Genomic DNA, 17,027 nt, shown 5'->3' on the forward strand with positions numbered 1-17,027 from the left:
ACAGAAAAATAAAGATCAAGGAAATTAAAGAACGGGTCCACCTTAGTGATGGCGGCTTGTTCTTCCTCTTGAAGATCTTATGGAGTGCTTGAGCTCCTCAATGTCTCTTCCTTGCCTTTGTTGCTCCTCCCTCATGACTCTTTGGTCTTCTCTAATTTCATGGAGGAGGATAGAATGCTCTTGGTGCTCCACCCTTAGTTGTCCTATATTGGAACTCAATTCTCCTAGGGAGGTGTTAATTTGCTCCCAATAATTTTGTGGAGGAAAGTGCATCCCTTGAGGCATCTCAGGGATTTCATGATGAGGAATTTCCTCATGCTCTTGCCCATGAGTAGGATCTCTTGTTTGCTCCATCCTTTTCTTAGTGATGGGCTTGTCCTCATCAATGAGGATGTCTTCCTCTATGTCAATTCCAGCTGAATTACAGAGGTGACAAGTGAGATGAGGGAAGGCTAACCTTGTCAAAGTAGAGGACTTGTCCGCCACCTTATAGAGTTCTAGGGATATAACCTCATGAACTTCTACTTCCTCTCCAATCATGATGCTATGGATCATGATGGCCCGGTCTATAGTAACTTCAGATCGGTTACTAGTGGGAATGATTGAGCGTTGGATGAACTCCAACCTTCCCTAGCAACAGGCTTGAGGTCATGCCTTCTTAGTTGAACCAGCTTCCCTCTTGAATCTCTCTTCCATTGAGCGCCCTCTTCACAAATGTCTATGAGGACTTGGTCCAACCTTTGATCAAAGTTGACCCTTCTAGTGTAGGGATGTGCATCTCCTTGCATCATGGGAAAGTTGAATGCCAACCTTACATTTTTCTGACTGAAATCTAAGCATTTCTCCCGAACCATTGTAAGCCAATTCTTAGGGTCTGGGTTCACACTTTGATCATGGTTCTTGGAGATCCATGCATTGGAATAGAACTCTTGAACCATTAAGATCCTGACTTGTTGAATGGGGTTGGTGAGAATTTCCCAACATCTTCTTTGAATCTCATGTCGGATCTCCGGATATTCACCCTTTTTGAGCTTGAAAGGGACCTCAGGGATCACCTTTTTCTTGGCCACATCTTCATAGAAGTGGTCTTGATGCATCCTTGAGATGAATCTCTCCATCTCCCATGACTTAGAGGTGGAAGTTTTTGCCTTCCCTTTCCTCTTTCTAGAGGTTTCTCCGGCCTTTGGTACCATAAATGGTTATGGAAAAACAAAAAGCAACGCTTTTACCACACCAAACTTAGAAGGTTTGCTCGCCCTTGAGCAAAAGAAGAAAGAAAAGAGTAGAAGAAGAAAATGGAGGAGATGGAGGGGATTTTGTGGTTCGGTCAAGGGGGAGAAGTAGTGTGTATGATGTGTGAAAATAAAGGAGTGAAGATGGGTTTATATAGGAGTGGAGAGAGGGGTAGGGTTCGGCCATGTATGGGTGGGTTTGGGAGGGAAAGCGGTTTGAATTTTTGATGGATGGATGTGGATTGGTGAAAAGATTATGGAGAAGAGGGTAGGATTTGATAGGTGAGGGGTATTTGGGGAAGAGGTATTGAGGTGATTGGTGGAGGGTATTTGGGGAAGGTTGTTATGGAGTGGTGTGAAGAAGAGAGAGAAAGAGATGAAGTAGGTGGGGATCCTGTGGGGTCCACAGATCCTGAGGTGTCAAGGATTTCTCATCCCTGCACCATGTGGTATGTAAATGCCCCCTTGATTGCCAATCCTGGCGTTAAACGCCAGGTTGCTACCCATTTCTGGCGTTTAACACCAGCTTTTCTCCCCTTTCTGGCGTTTAACGCCAGCTCTGTGCCCATTTCTGGCGTTAAATGCCAGCTTTGTGCCCCTTTCTGGCGTTTAACGCCAGCTCTGTGCCCATTTCTGGCATTAAACGCCCAGAATGGTGCCAGACTGGGCGTTTAACGCCCATTCTGCTACCCTTACTGGCGTTTAAACGCCAGTAAGCTTCTCCTCCAGGGTGTGCTATTTTTAATACTGTTTTTCATTTTGTTTTTTATTTTTCAGTTATTTTTGTGACTTCACATGATCATCAACCTACAAAAAACATAAAATAACAATGGAAAATAAATAGATATGATTAAATTGGGTTGCCTCCCAACAAGCTCTTCTTTAATGTCAATAGCTTGACAGTAGGCTCTCATGGAGCCTCACAGATACTCAGAGCATGATGATGGCCTCCTAACACCAAACTTAGAGAGTTTGAATGTGGGGGCTCTATTTGACTCTGCACTGAGAGAAGCTTTTCATGCTTCCTCTCCATGGTTACAGAGGGATATCCTTGAGCTTTAAACACAAGGGAGTCCTCATTCACTTGAAGGACCAATTCTCCTCTGTTAACATCAATCACAGCTTTTGTTGTGGCTAGGAAGGGTCTGCCAAGGATGATGGATTCATCCATATACTTCCCAGTGTCTAGGATTATGAAATCAACAGTAGTGGTCTTCAATCTTTACCAAGACATCCTCTACAAGTCCATAAGCATGTTTCCTTGAATTGTCTGCCATCTTTAGTGAGATTCTTGCAGCTTGTACCTCACGGATCCCTAGCTTCTCCATCACAGAGAGTGGCATGAGGTTTATACTCGACCCCAGGTCACACAGAGCCTTCTCAAAGGTCATGGTGCCTATGGTACAAGGTATTGAGAACTTTCCAGGATCCTGTCTCTTCTGAGGTAATCTCTGCCTAGTCAAGTCATCCAGTTCTTTGGTGAGCAAGGGGAGTTCATCCTCCCAAATCTCATTACCAAATAACTTGGCATTTAACTTCATGATTGCTCCAAGGTACTTAGTAACTTGCTCTTCAGTAACATCTTCATCCTCTTCAGAGGAAGAATACTCATCAGAGCTCATGAATGGCAGAAGTAAATTCAATGGAATCTCTATGGTCTCTGTATGAGCCTCAGATTCCCATGGTTCCTCATTAGGGAACTCCTTGGAGGCCAGTGGACGTCCATTGAGGTGTTCCTCAGTAGAAATCACTGCCTTTTCCTCCTCTCCAGGTTCGGCCGAGTGGGTAATGTTGATGGCCTTGCACTCTCTTTTTGGATTCTCTTCTGTATTGCTTGGGAGAGTACTAGGAGGGAGTTCAGTAATTTTCTTACTCAGCTGACCCACTTGTGCTTCCAAATTTCTAATGGAGGATCTTGTTTCAGTCATGAAACTTTGAGTGGTTTTAATTAGATCAGAGACTATGGTTACTAAGTTAGAATGGCTTTGTTTAGAATTCTCTGTCTGTTACTGAGAAGATGATGGAAAAGGCTTGCTATTGTTAAACCTATTTCTTCCACCATTACTGTTATTGAAGCCTTATTGAGGCCTTTGTTGGTCCTTCCATAAGAGATTTGGGTGATTTCTCTATGAAGAATTATAGGTGTTTCCATAGGGTTCTCCCATGTAATTCACCTCTTCCATTGCTGGGTTCTCAGGATCATAAGCTTCTTCTTCAGATGAAGCTTCTTTGGTACTGCCTGTTGCTGCTTGCATTCCAGACAGACTCTGAGAAATCATATTGACTTGCTGAGTCAATATTTTGTTTTGAGCCAATATGGATTCAGAGTGTCAATCTTAAGAACTCCTTTCTTCTGATTCGTCCCATTATTCAAAGGATTCCTTTCAGAAGTGTACATGAATTGGTTATTTGCAACCATTTCAATGAGTTCCTGAGCTTCTGTAGGCGTCTTCTTCAGATGAAGAGATCCTCCAGCAGAGCTGTCCAATGACATCTTGGACAGTTCAGACAGACCATCATAGAAGATACCTAAGATGCTCCACTCTGAAAGCATGTCAGAAGGACACCTTCTGATCAATTGCTTGTATCTTTCCCAAGCTTCATAGAGTGATTCACCTTCCTTCTGTCTGAAGGTTTGGACTTTCACTCTAAGCTTACTCAATTTTTGAGGTGGAAAGAACTTTGCCAAGAAGGCATTGACTAGCTTTTCCCAAGAGTTCAGATGCTTCTCCCATAGAAGTCGGGAGTAGGTGCAGTAAAGTCACCAAGCACCTTCCTTGCATTATTGGCATTGTTGTTGTTTTCGGCTGCCATGGCTTCTTCTTGTTTGAAAATTTCTGTTAGGTCCTCTATAGAGAGTTGTGCTTTAGCTTCTCTTAGATTTCTCTTCAAGGTCCTTTCAGGTTCAGGATCAGTTTTAATAAGAATGCCTTTGTCCTTGCTCCTGCTCATATGAAAGAAAAGAGAACAAGAAAGTATGGAATCTTCTATGTCACAGTATAGAGATTCCTTGAGGTGTCAGAGGAAAAGATGAATGGAAGAAGGAGGTAGAGAGGAGAGAATTCAAACTTATCAAGAGAGAGTCCGAATTGCTGATAGTGGAGGAGTGTTAGTCCTTAAATAGAAGGATGTGAGAAGAGGGGAAGAATTTTTGAAAACAAATTAAAAAGATTTTGAAATAATTAAAAGAAATTTTGAAAAATTGATTGATGATTTTCGAAAATTAGAATTGAGAAAGTAGTTAAGTGATTTTTGAAAAAGATTTTGAAATTAGAAATAAAAAAGATATGATTGAAAATTATTTTGAAAAAGATCTGATTGAGAAGATATGATTGAGAATCAAATTAAAAAAAGAAAGTTTTAAAATTAAAGTTGATTACTTGACTAACAAGAAATTAAAAGATATGACTCTAGAATTTAAAATTTGATCCTTTCTTAATAGGCAAGTAACAACTTGAAAATTTTGAATTAAATCATTAATTGTAGCAAGGATTTTTGAAAATAGTAAAAAAAAATAGAAAATGGAAAGAAATTGATTTTGAAAAGATATGATTGAAAATATATGATTTGAAAAAGATTTGATTTTGAAAAATTATGAAAATTTGAAAGAGATTTGAATTAAAAACAAAATCTTACCTCTTGTGCCATCCTAGCGTTAAATGCCCAGAATGGTATCCATTCTGGCGTTTAATGCCCAAAATACTACCTTTTTGGGCGTTTAACACCCAGTCAGATACCCTGGCTGGCGTTTAAATGCCAGTTTTCCTTTCTCACTGGGCATTTTGAACGCCCAGCTTTTTCTGTGTAATTCCTCTGCTGCATGTTTTGAATCTTCAATTCTCTATATTATTGACTTGAAAAGACATAATTTTGAAATTTTTTTTGATGATGAGAAACAATCAAACTGCAACTAATCATGAAAAACTAAGATTAAACAAACAATGTATGCAAGACACCAAACTTAAAAAATTTTCATATTAGAGACACTAACAAATTGAGAATGCATATGAAAAACAACAAAACACACAAGACAAGAGAATTTAAAGATCAGAGCAAGGAAATCATCAAGAATAACTTGAAGATCAATGAAGAACATAATGCATGTAATTTTCGAAAATTAGAAGAATGAAATTGACACCAAACTTAAAATTAGACACTAGACTCAAACAAGAAACATAAAATATTTTTGATTTTACGATTTTGTAATTTTTTTTTGTGATTTTTCGAAAATTATATGGAAAAGAAAATACAGAGATTCAAAATTTTTAATAAGAATTCCAGGAATCATGCAATGTTAGTCTAAAACTCTGGTCCAGGAATTAGACATGGCTTACTAGCCAGCCAAGCTTTCAGTGAAAGCTTCGGTCCAAAACACTAGACATGGCCAATGGCCAGCCAAGCTTTAGCAGATCATTACGTTCAACAGCAAGATTGATAGAAATCAACAAGCTCTTGTGATGATAAGTTGAAACCTCGGTCCAAAAGTTTAGACATGGTTTCACAACCAGCCAGACTTCAACAAATCATCATGAAACTCTAGAATTCATTCTTAAAAACTCTGAAGAACATAGAATAATTTATTTTTTTTGAAATTTTTTTTCGAGAATAAAAAGTAAAAAGCTTAAACATAAAATAAAATTACCTAATCTGAGCAACAAGATGAACCGTCAGTTGTCCAAACTCGAACAATCCCTGGCAACGGCGCCAAAAATTTGGTGCACGAAATTGTGATCATCAATGGCGCCAACAACTTGGTACGCACAATTGTAATCTCAACTCTTTGTCACAACTCCGCACAACTAACCAGCAAGTGCACTGGGTCATCCAAGTAATAAACCTTACGTGAGTAAGGGTCGATCCCACGGAGATTGTCGGCTTGAAGCAAGCTATGGTCATCTTGTAAATCTCAGTCAGGCAGATTAAAATGGTTATGGAGAATTGATAATTAAAAGATGTTTTGTTCCTCCTAAACTTCTGCTTTCCTATTGCCTTCTTCCAATCATTCATACTCCATTCCATGGCAAGCTTATGTTGGGTTTCACCGTTGTCAATGGCTACCTCCCGTCCTCTCAGTGAAAATGGTCCAAATGCGCTGTCACCGCATGGCTAATCAGCTGTTGGTTCGCGATCATGTTGGAATAGGATCCATTGATCCTTTTGTGTCTGTCACTACACCCAACCCTCGCGAGTTTGAAGCTCGTCACAGTCATCCCTTCCCAGATCCTACTCAGAATACCATAGACAAGGTTTAGACTTTTCAGATCTCAGGAATACTGCCAATTGATTCTAGCATATACCACGAAGACTTTGATCTCATGGAATGGAAGGCTTGGTTGTCAGGCGAGGCAACCATGCGTCATGAACCAGGAGGCTAAGAGATACGCACTCAAGCTATTGCTAGTAGAACGGAAGTAGTTGTCAGGCATGCATTCATAGGTGAGAATGATGATGAGTGTCACGGATCATCACATTCATCAGGTTGAAGAACAAGTGTATATCTTAGAGAAGAAATAGGTTTGAGTTGAATAGAAAAACAATAGTACTTTGCATTAATTCATGAGGAACAGCAGAGCTCCACACCTTAATCTATGGTGTGTAGAAACTCCACCGTTGAAAATACATAAGAACAAAAGGTCTAGGCATGGCCGAATGGCCAGCTTCCCAAAGAGGGTTCAATCATCAAAACATGATTCAAAGATGATCAAAAGATGAATTGAAAGATGAAAATACAATAGCAAAAGGTCCTATTTATAGAAAACTAGTAGCCTAGGGTTACAAAAATAGGTAATTAATGCAGAAATCTTCTTCCGGGTCCACTTGGTGTGTACTTGGGCTGAGCATTGAAGCTTTCACATGTAGAGACTTTTCTTGGAGTTAAACGCCAGCTTTTGTGCCAGTTTGGGCGTTTAACTCCAACTTTTATGCTAGTTATGGCGTTTTGACGCCAGGAATTTTATGCTGACTTGGAACGCCGGTTTGGGCCATCAAATCTCAGGTAAAGTATGAACTATTATATATTGCTGGAAAGCCCAGGATGTCTACTTTCCAACGCAATGAAGAGCGTGCCAATTAGACTTCTGTAGCTCCAGAAAATCCACTTCGAGTGCAAGGAGGTCAGAATCTAACAGCACCTGTAGTCCTTTTTCAGCCTCTGATTTAATAAATATTAATGCTAGAATTTTTTATTTATATTTTTTTATTTTATATTTATTTTTCATCCTTATTTATTTATTTTACAACAAGTAGAATGTGTTTTTTCACATTGGGTGGTTTCAATAAACAAATACGTTTGTGGCCTGGTACATGATGCCAAAGTTTATTTTCATGGCTTATTTATAGTGGTGAAGAACTATCTTTGGAAAAATGATCATATGATAGACATGTAAATAATCTTTTGATGAAGGTAATTATTCCGAGGGTTACCTGAAATGGGGTTGATTTTGGGCCTGAACGTGAGGTCCAGGCTCCTGTTAGTGCAGTGTCCGACTTTTGTTAATGCCGAGGTGCTACCGTCCAAATTTCTTGTGAGGAGGTGGGGGTGGTTCCTGCAAGGGACTCTGATGTCTAAGTTAGTAAGGGTTTAAAGCAGGTTTTTTAGTAGATTGGATTCTGAATATACCTGAGAGTGTTAGTATATTTATAGTAGAATAGATAATTACCTTTTAGAGTAGTTCCACCTTTGATGGTGGATAGCCATTCTCCTTTTCAAAGAAATTTTTTGAGATCTCCCTTCTAGATAGATAGGAGATATCTTTGGGAGTCAGTTTCTTATTTGAATAGATAAGATGGAACTCTTGTCATCGCGCCCAACCTCTGTGAGGAAGGGTAAGTGTAGGCGAGACGGGATCTCCTTATTGGGCCTTCATCCATTTGGGCCTAGCTTTGTTTTTGGGTCAGGGTATGAACAGTGCCCCTGCTTGAGTTCGAGCTTTTGCAAGGTCGGGCTCGAGCATTTGTAAATTTACCTGATCTTTGAGATGTGGTTATGCCACGTCGGGTATGCCACCCTTCCAGGCTAGGTCGGATACTCGATGTGTTTTTCAAAAATTCAAAACGTTGCATCCTTTTGTGGTACAATGCACATTACTTTTGTGGTTACCTTGGGAACCACGCACGTTATTAATGAGAGGGTGTGAAATGACTTTTTTGTCCCTAGCGTGTTATAAATACCTAATTCTTTTTCTTTTATCTTTTTTCGCAACTTTCTGAAAGTGCTTTTTCCATTTCCCTTTGAAATCTTTTCATCTTCTGCAATTTGTTCTTGTTTTCAAGATTTCTCCGTCTTGAGTTTTAGAGAGCTTTGCTTGCATTTGAGGGGCACGTTCGTGTTTTGATGTTTCATCGTCGCTTACTCCTTCTTTCCAAGGTTAGTTATTTTGAATTGTATATTTGCACTCTTACTGGATAATGCTCTTTCAGTGTAAAAAATGATAACAATTTTGTCTGAAGGTTGTTTGTTTGTTATTGCCTATTTTCGTTGTAAAAAATCTTTGAAAATTTGTTCCTCTTTATTGAATGTTTATCTGAATAATGTTTGTTGTTGCTGTGAATCTTGAGTGGGGGTTTCACTCTGGGCTGCCCCTAAATGGTGCCATTTTGTTGAAGATAGTGCCATTTTAATGCTGTGGTTTGTTTCTTTGCATTCGGGATGTTTATAACGGTCTTTGGTTGAAGACGACCCGACCTCCTAATAATTCATTTTGATTCTTTTGTGTTGTCCGACTTGTAGGGATGAATTTTTCTTTTGTTGTATTGTAGGTATAGCTTTTATGTCTCATTCAGTAATTCATACCATGTCATCTAAAGTCCCGTCTGACCTGACCTTGGTAGATATATCTATTTTTACTCTCATCCTTGTTATTGTTAAAGAGTATACCGAGACTTTTTGTAGGCATGATATGGTATGTTTAAGTCGGGAAGATGAGAGAAAATATGAGATTCTAGTTGCTAACCCTAAAGAGAGAGTTTTTTTTCCCTAACTAGATAGGTTGGAATGTCATTTTATCTACGTATACGATTGCTTTTTCACAAAACTGGGAGTTAGCATTCCGTTTTCCGATTTTGAATCTAAGGTCCTCAAGCTATGTAATGTTGTCCCATCCTAACTTCATCCCAACTTTTGGAGTTCTTTGAAAATTTATCAGCTTCTGTGCCACGAACTTGACGTCCTTCTCTCTATTAAAGTTTTCTTTTACTTTTTTGTTCTTATGAAACCTTTTAGTTCCAAGAAATAAGGCTGGATCTCTTTTCGAGCTGTTCAGGGAAGGAAGATCTTTCCCATATTTGATGATTCCTTTCATGATTTCTAAAATTACTTTTTAAAATCTGTTCTATTGAGGATGTCCGACCTTTCTTTCTGAATGAAAAGGACGAACTTCTTTTTCCTTTTTCCTGTAGTTGTTAGGTATGGGTTGGATGACTTAGATGAGGTTGAGGAGAGTGTAGTTGCTCTATTCCAGGAATATTGGGGCTGAGTCCCTCATTTGGACACCAAAATTTTTTTAGGAAATCCCATCCAAATCCGACCCGAGCTAGGTAGCGTTCTTTTCATTTTATAGATATAATTTTTTCGATTGCGTTGTTTAGCTAATGTAGTCCGACTTTGACGACGTACGGAAAAGATGGTTCCCAAGTAAGGGTGTTCGCGGTGCTGTTTGGTTCGGTTATTTATGAAAATCCAATTATTTATTAAAACTGCGGTTTAGTTTGGTTCGGTTTTTTTACAAAAACTATCTGAACCAAACCAAACCAATTAAAATCGATTTGGTTTGGTTCGATTTGTTTGGTTTATTTAATTAATTCAACAAAAACTATTCACACTATTTCAGTAACTATCAATAATCAATTTGACTTAGAAATCAATAATAAAAAATTAGCAGAAGCACACCAAATTAAAATTATTAACAGTTTTGCAAAATCGAAAGAAGCAGATGGTACAATAATACTCAGAAAAATCAAGCAAAAATAAAAGCAAGAGACTGAATCAGAAATAGAACCAAACTGAATCAAAATAGAACAAAACTGAATCAGAAATAGTGAAATACAACCAAGCTAATTCCAACCATTTTCATGTGGTGCACTAATTCTACAAATTCTTCCTCTTTAAGCTTCCCCTTTCCTGCATTAACATTGAATAAACAAAAGGTTCAGAATCAACCCTAAACAAGAATTACCCTAAATAAAAACAGAACAAAAGTTCAGAAGTAAAAAATAAAACCAAATTCATCAACTCAACCATAGAATCAAGAACAAGCTAATTAAGTGTTCAATACAAATTAGAATCAATAAGAAGACTAAACCAGAATTTAAAAAAAAAAGAATCAGAATTTCAGAACAAAAAAACAAACCTGAGGGCTGAGGCTTAGAGTCCGTTACAGAGGACGACAGAGATGCAGGACGGTGAGATGACGGTGGCCACGAACCAAAAACCCAGAGATGGAAGGACAACACTGCTTCAACGAACGGGCGACTACTGACAGCCAAAAGGTGTAAACCCTGTTAAATTAGTAAATAATTAGTCAATAAATTAGTTTTTAATAAATAAGATTAGAAATGCAAAAAATAATATTAAATTAGGATAGAACTCATTGAAACGAGAATTTTGACACTAATTTCGAAGAAAACGGTCCAAGATTGGACCGAATAGGCCGAACCGGTTGAACCGGGCCTAAATCGGGCTATCGGTCCAACCGGACCGACCTATTAAATGAACCCAAGCCTTCATTCCCTTCATTCCAACAGAAACGAAATTGAAGTGCATTAGGGGAGAAGAGAAACGAACTTTACCGAAACCCTTACGGTAACCTTTCGATCCCCGTAACTTCTTCGTTCGAGCTCCAATTGCCGTACCATTTGCGGCCACGCGTTCACCGCGCCGAGCTCTATGTTTCACCCGGAAAAATTTCATAGGTAACTTGCTATTTCACTTCAGCCTCTTCTTTCCCCCAATTTTCAAATTTTGAGTGGGAATGTTGAATTTCTTTGATTTCTGATGTTTTAGGATCCAATTAGCTTGAGAAAAATGTTCACTCTTGCTTATGTGAAGCTTGGGTAAGGTGAGGATACGATAATTCTATTTTATTTTCATTAAATTTGAGCTTTGAGTATTAAATTGGATATATATGTGTTATGAATGTGTATTAGGTTGTCAATAAATAATTGGAGCTTGAAATTGTGAATACTGCAACTTGGAGGAAGCTGAGCTTAGAGTTTGTTGAATTTTGAGGGGCTGTCTTGATTTTGAATAAATTGCTTTGGTCGTTACGTGGAAATTGGCCAAGGTATGATTTAGGTTTCTTGTATTTAATATATAATGTTCTATGAAAACTTAGGCTAGATGACCATATGATAAGTTGGATTACATGTGTATATTTAATACTTATTATCTTGTTGATGAACATGGTTGGTTTGGTGCTTGTTGATTAACTGGTGATTTGGTGAATTATTGATTTGAGGTATAACTATTGTGGAGGTTGTTGTGATAATGAGGTATTTTGTGTTAAAAGCCTAGGATTTGTGAACTATGATTCTTAGTTGAATTTTGGTTGTCGGATTTGAATATTGTGTGAGTATAATTGTTGATTTGAGGTAGATTTATTGTGGTGATTGTTATGATGATGAGGAAGTGTATGTTGAATTGAAAAGAATGCAGGTTTGGACCTGAAAAGGGTGGCAAAGTCCGAGTTTTAGAGGAGATGCTGCCGAAATATTATAAAAATTAGAGATTTTGTTTAGATGATTATTTAAAAAGATTTATATTCAAAGGTTATATGGTTTGGTTTTGAGTTATTAAGAAAATGAGTATATTTTAAGTTTGATTCATTTAGAAAAGAATGAATTATGTTTTGAATTAGAGCTATTGATGGACGGAATGGGAGGTGTGATAATGAAAGATAAGGATTGAATATGATTGATGTATGATGATGAATGAGATGCGATTGAGAATGATGTGGATGTTGATGAATTATAATTGAATTATTTATATGGCTTATGAATTTAAATAATCTGAGATACGAGATTCCCTGGATAAAGTGTCGTGGCTTGCCACCACGTGTACCAGGTTGAAAACTCGATACTTTGTTGACCCTACGACGTAAGTGTGACCGAGCACTATATAAATTCCTGGGAATATTACCCCTATTGAGCAATATGAATTATTTGAGAAAAAGCTATGCATAGACTCTTGGGAATGCACGTCGAGGGACAGTCTAAGTTCAATTCAGACTTGTCGGGTTGGCTGGATAACCAACAAATGAGCCTCATCAGCCATAGGACAGGCATGCATCATCTGCATATTACTTGAATTACTTGCTTGTGCATTAGTTGGGTGTGCCTAACTGTATTTGCCATGTTAAATGCGTAATTGTTACCTGCTGTATTTGTAACCTTCTTGTGCTTGCTTATATCTGTTTAACTGTCTGTGAAATACTGATGAAAATGGAGGTATGGAGGAATGGCAATATGGGGTTTAGATTTAAGGTTAAGTTAAGTCAAGTTTAGGTACTCTTAGAAAACTACCTTTTATGGCTTCTGTTTAATACTTTAAGCTCTGTAATCTGAGTGTCGGCGTTCTAGGATTGCCTCTGGCATTCCCAGGACCCTATATCTTATGTGTGTGACACCTTTACCATACTGAGAACCTCCGGTTCTCGTTCCATACTATGTTGTTGTTTATCAAATGCAGGTCGGGAGGCATCTCGTTAGACGTCTGGACTCTTGAAGCGGAGTGGTTACTAGGTAGTTTTGCTGTATAGTAATGTATTTTTTTTATCCTCTTAGAGGTTTATGGAGAGGCAGGATTTTGTTTATGTACATTTGGGTTTTGGATATGTATGTATATGTATGTAAATATTCTCCGGCTAGTCTTGACTTCGCAAGCTGAGTTAGGAGCTTGTTATTTTGTATTTTTGGCACTCTATTCCTACTTTTGCAATCTTATGTTTGATGGTTATAGCTTTCTTAGCTCACAAGTTAACTCGTTTCGTAAGTGTTGCGCTATTATTTCACGATTTTTGTTTCCACTATTCTTCAAGGCTCCTAGCATATTATAGTTCTTTTGATATTATATATATACATTTTATTTTAGAGGTCGTAATACCACACCACCTCTGTTTTACGATTTAAGCGTAAAGCTCAGTGTGGTAGGGTGTTACAAAGGGCAATGAACGGCGGCGGCTTCGACTGCGTCTGGTGCGTATGTGCATGCTGCTGCGGTTCGTCGAGGATGAGGGAGAGAGAGAAGCGCTACGAGCCTACGAGGAAGGGAGAGGGAGGGTAAAGAGCCACCCCGCTGCGATGGTACTGTCCGGTAGCATCATTGGCAGAGAAGAAGGAGGAGGTTCAGCGCTTAGATTCGGCGCTTGAGAGAGGGCTTGAGGGGGTTAGGGTTCCTAGAGTAGCTACGCTAATTTAGGTCACATGGAATGGAACTGTGGATTGTGGAAGGGGATGCTTTTATATTAGGGTTTTTTAATAACACTGGTTTGGTTTGGTTCGGTTAGAGTTTTCTCTATCAGAACCGAAAACCGAACCAAACCGCAAAAAACTGCAAAAATTATTTTTTCAGTTTTTTCGATTTTTGGTTTGTTCGGTTATCAATCTTTTTGGTTTGGTTAGTTGGTTTTGTTCGAATTGGATCGGTTTTGAACACCCCTATTCCCAAGTCCGTTGCTATGAAAACTCTTCATTTTTCTAGAAAGAATGTTGTTGCCCGAACTATTTAGTTAAAGGAAGTCGATGAATCTAACAACCTCTCCTGTCATTCTAAATTAGACTCAGGTGTCTTAGCCTTGGTAAAAGTTAATGCCGACCCGACTCCCCGCCTGACTCTCCCCTTCTAGATCGGGGAAGCAAGCAATTCTTCTTCCACCTCCCAATCCCGAGCCAAATCCTAAAAAACGTAGGACTATAGAATCAGTGGGTATTTATGTGCAACAGTTTGATGCAATATCTTGGTGCGAGAAACACATCATTCCAAATAGATTTATTAGCATGGATGATGTTTTCGTAAAGAACCATCTTCACGTACCTGCCCGAGGTGGGATTCGGACAGCTATGGTGTGCATTGCTTTATTGAGGGAATTGGAGAAGACTCCCCTTGATACCACTCAACGTACTTTGACTGGTCTATAAGCTAAAGTAGCATATTTGAGGGAATCAAATAAGGAGTTGGAGGGTGAGAAGGAGTAACTCATTTCCGACCTTAGTAAGGTCCGGGAGAGGGTAAAACAATTGGAGGCCACCTTGACTGAGAAGAGCTACACTAGGGGTCTTTGGGGAGAAGGTGGATTTGGTGGATGAGGTCACCATGTCCAGAGAGAAATATGTAGAGCTAGAGGGGTCTATAGCTGAAGGAATGGATGAGTTGGTTGAAATTTGAAGGCCCAGTTCCAAGTTATAGCTCTCGAGGTAGACCTCTCTCTCGTTAGTCCTGATAACATTGTGATGAAAGGGAAAATAGTCCCTGCACCCGAGGATGAGGAGGATACTCCTATGCCCGACTCGAAGACCTCGGAGGTTTTGGTCGATGGGGCTTCTCAAGGCTTTTCCTACTCAGTTGAATGGTGAGCTTACTCCTTTTGGAACTCCCTCAATCTCTACCATGCAGCTTGAGACTCTCCCGACTTCCTCGATTAGTACAACTCGAAGATGTTTCAAACATGACTTCTGGTGACCAGATCCCTCTTTCTTAATTTCAGAATATTTGGATGGCCCGCCTGTGGTCTTTTATAAACAATTTATTTTGTAATAGTTTGTAGAATTTGGATAATCTTTTGGTTTTTTGCTACTAAAACAAAATTTTTACCATTATATGGTAATTTGTCATATGAATGATTGTTGAATCCCTTTCCTTTATTTTGCGTAGCTTAGTTCTCTGTGACTTAATATTTTTTTTATTCACTTGATAACTTTTCTTTTTAAGTTCCTACAAACATCAGTCAAAGTAGCTCGGTCGTCATGTCGGACCTTTCCTAAGGTCAATGCTATTTCCCTTAATTATCCTTCGACTTGAAATAGTCGGTTGTGATAAGTTACTTTTGCTATTCGTTTTAAGTCCAACTCTTTTACTTTCAAGTTTGGAGCGAGGTCGGACCACGATCTACTTGTATAACTTCTTATACTAATGTGTACCTCGTCACTTCATCTTGTCGACCGTCTAGGTCGGACAATGATTTTCGTAATTTTTTAAGTTTAAATTAGTGCACTTGAATGGGAAATTTAATGAGAAAATGAATTATCATTAATAAAAGAAAATGATTTAAATGAGTTTTGCTACTATTAAGAGTTTCTTTATTAACTCTTAGTTCTTGCTATTGTGCCTCGTTAAAACCTCCTTCAAGAAAATCCTTCTCGAAAAAAAATCATGAAGTCGGGAAAAAGAGTACATCAGGGAGCAAGGTCGCATTCTAACTGTAGTACCTTTTTAAGTTAGATCCATTCCACGCCCTTGGAAACTCGTTCCTTTTAAGGTAAGATACTTTATAGTAAATCTTTCCTAAGACTTTCAATGATCTTGTAAGGTCCTTTCCAGTTTGCAGCCAGTTTTTCCTTGCTCGACTTCTGTACTCCGATGTCATTTTGTTTTAGTACAAGGTCGTTTATGGCAAAGCTTCTTGTGAGGACCTTCTTGTTGTACTTTAAAGTCATTCTTCAGTGCTTCCTCTTTTATCCGAGCTTGTTCTCAAATTTCTGGGAGGAGGTCAAGCTCTTCCTTTTGAACTCGGACATTTTCTATTTCATCGAAGAATCTAACCCTTGGGGATTCTTTGGTGACTTCTATAGGAATCATGGCTTCTACGCCGTGAGCAAGTCAAAAAGGTGATTCCCTAGTTGTTGACTGAGGGGTTGTCCGGTATGCCCATAAGACTTGAGAGAGCTCATCGGCCTAGACTCCCTTTGCATCTTGTAGTCGGCGCTTCAATCCAGCCAGCACGATTTATTTGCAACTTTTGCTTGTCCATTGGCTTGGGGTGTTCTACTGACGTGAATTGGTGCTTAATCTTGAGGCTTGTCACTAATAAATCTATATTTTATGATTATTTTTGTCTTGAAAAAAGTGGATTTTATCAACTTACCTTGCATTTATTTCTTGAAATTGTATGTTTTTGTGAATCTCTATCTAATTGTTCTTAATTGTGAAAACATACTTTTTATGCTTAAATTTGCCAAATTTAATTCACTTTTCTCCCAATGGAAGAGAATGGACATATCAAAAGTAAAGATATTAGTAACCGAATTCGTTGAGCGATCCACTCACTTGTCCGCTTAAATAAATGTGAGGGATTTGAATCACACCTTATATATTCAATAACTAATTGGCTAACCGCAAATCCTTAAATGAAGTTTAGATCTGCAACGAATTGGCCGTTGACATATTAGGTTAGAAGATACCGTTGGACACTAAAAAATAAAGATATAAGTAAAATAAAAAAATAAATCTAGTTATCACTAAATTAAGATATAGTGTGACTTACAGATGATCTAAGTTTAAATTATTTTTTGTTTTTCTAATTTTTTTATTTTAGAATTTTTTTCAAAGAGAATAACTTTGTTATGTAATCCAATTATGTGTTAATAGAGTGGTTATTAATAAGTAAAACATGAAAAAAATATTTACAAAAATTATTTAGCTGACTAGATAGGTTAATACAACCAAATAATTTTACGCAAGAAATAGTCTCTCTCTCGTTTTTTTTTCCTCTTAACAAAATAGCGTCTTAACATAACAACAAAAAGCCAGAAAATAATTTTAAAATAGAAGAAAAAATAGTGTTATCACACATATTGTATTACGAT

The 17,027-nt window shown here is 38.2% G+C and overlaps 1 long non-coding RNA gene across 1 annotated transcript; it reads left to right on the forward strand.

Annotated features, from left to right (window-relative positions):
* Positions 11,242–12,954, forward strand: LOC110270626. Its single transcript, XR_002360265.1, has 3 exons — positions 11,242–11,287; positions 11,376–11,512; positions 12,916–12,954. It is a non-coding gene; the product is annotated as an uncharacterized LOC110270626 (long non-coding RNA).

The sequence above is a fragment of the Arachis ipaensis genome, chromosome B04, assembly GCF_000816755.2.
Source record: "Arachis ipaensis cultivar K30076 chromosome B04, Araip1.1, whole genome shotgun sequence".
Classification (NCBI taxonomy): domain Eukaryota; kingdom Viridiplantae; phylum Streptophyta; class Magnoliopsida; order Fabales; family Fabaceae; genus Arachis; species Arachis ipaensis.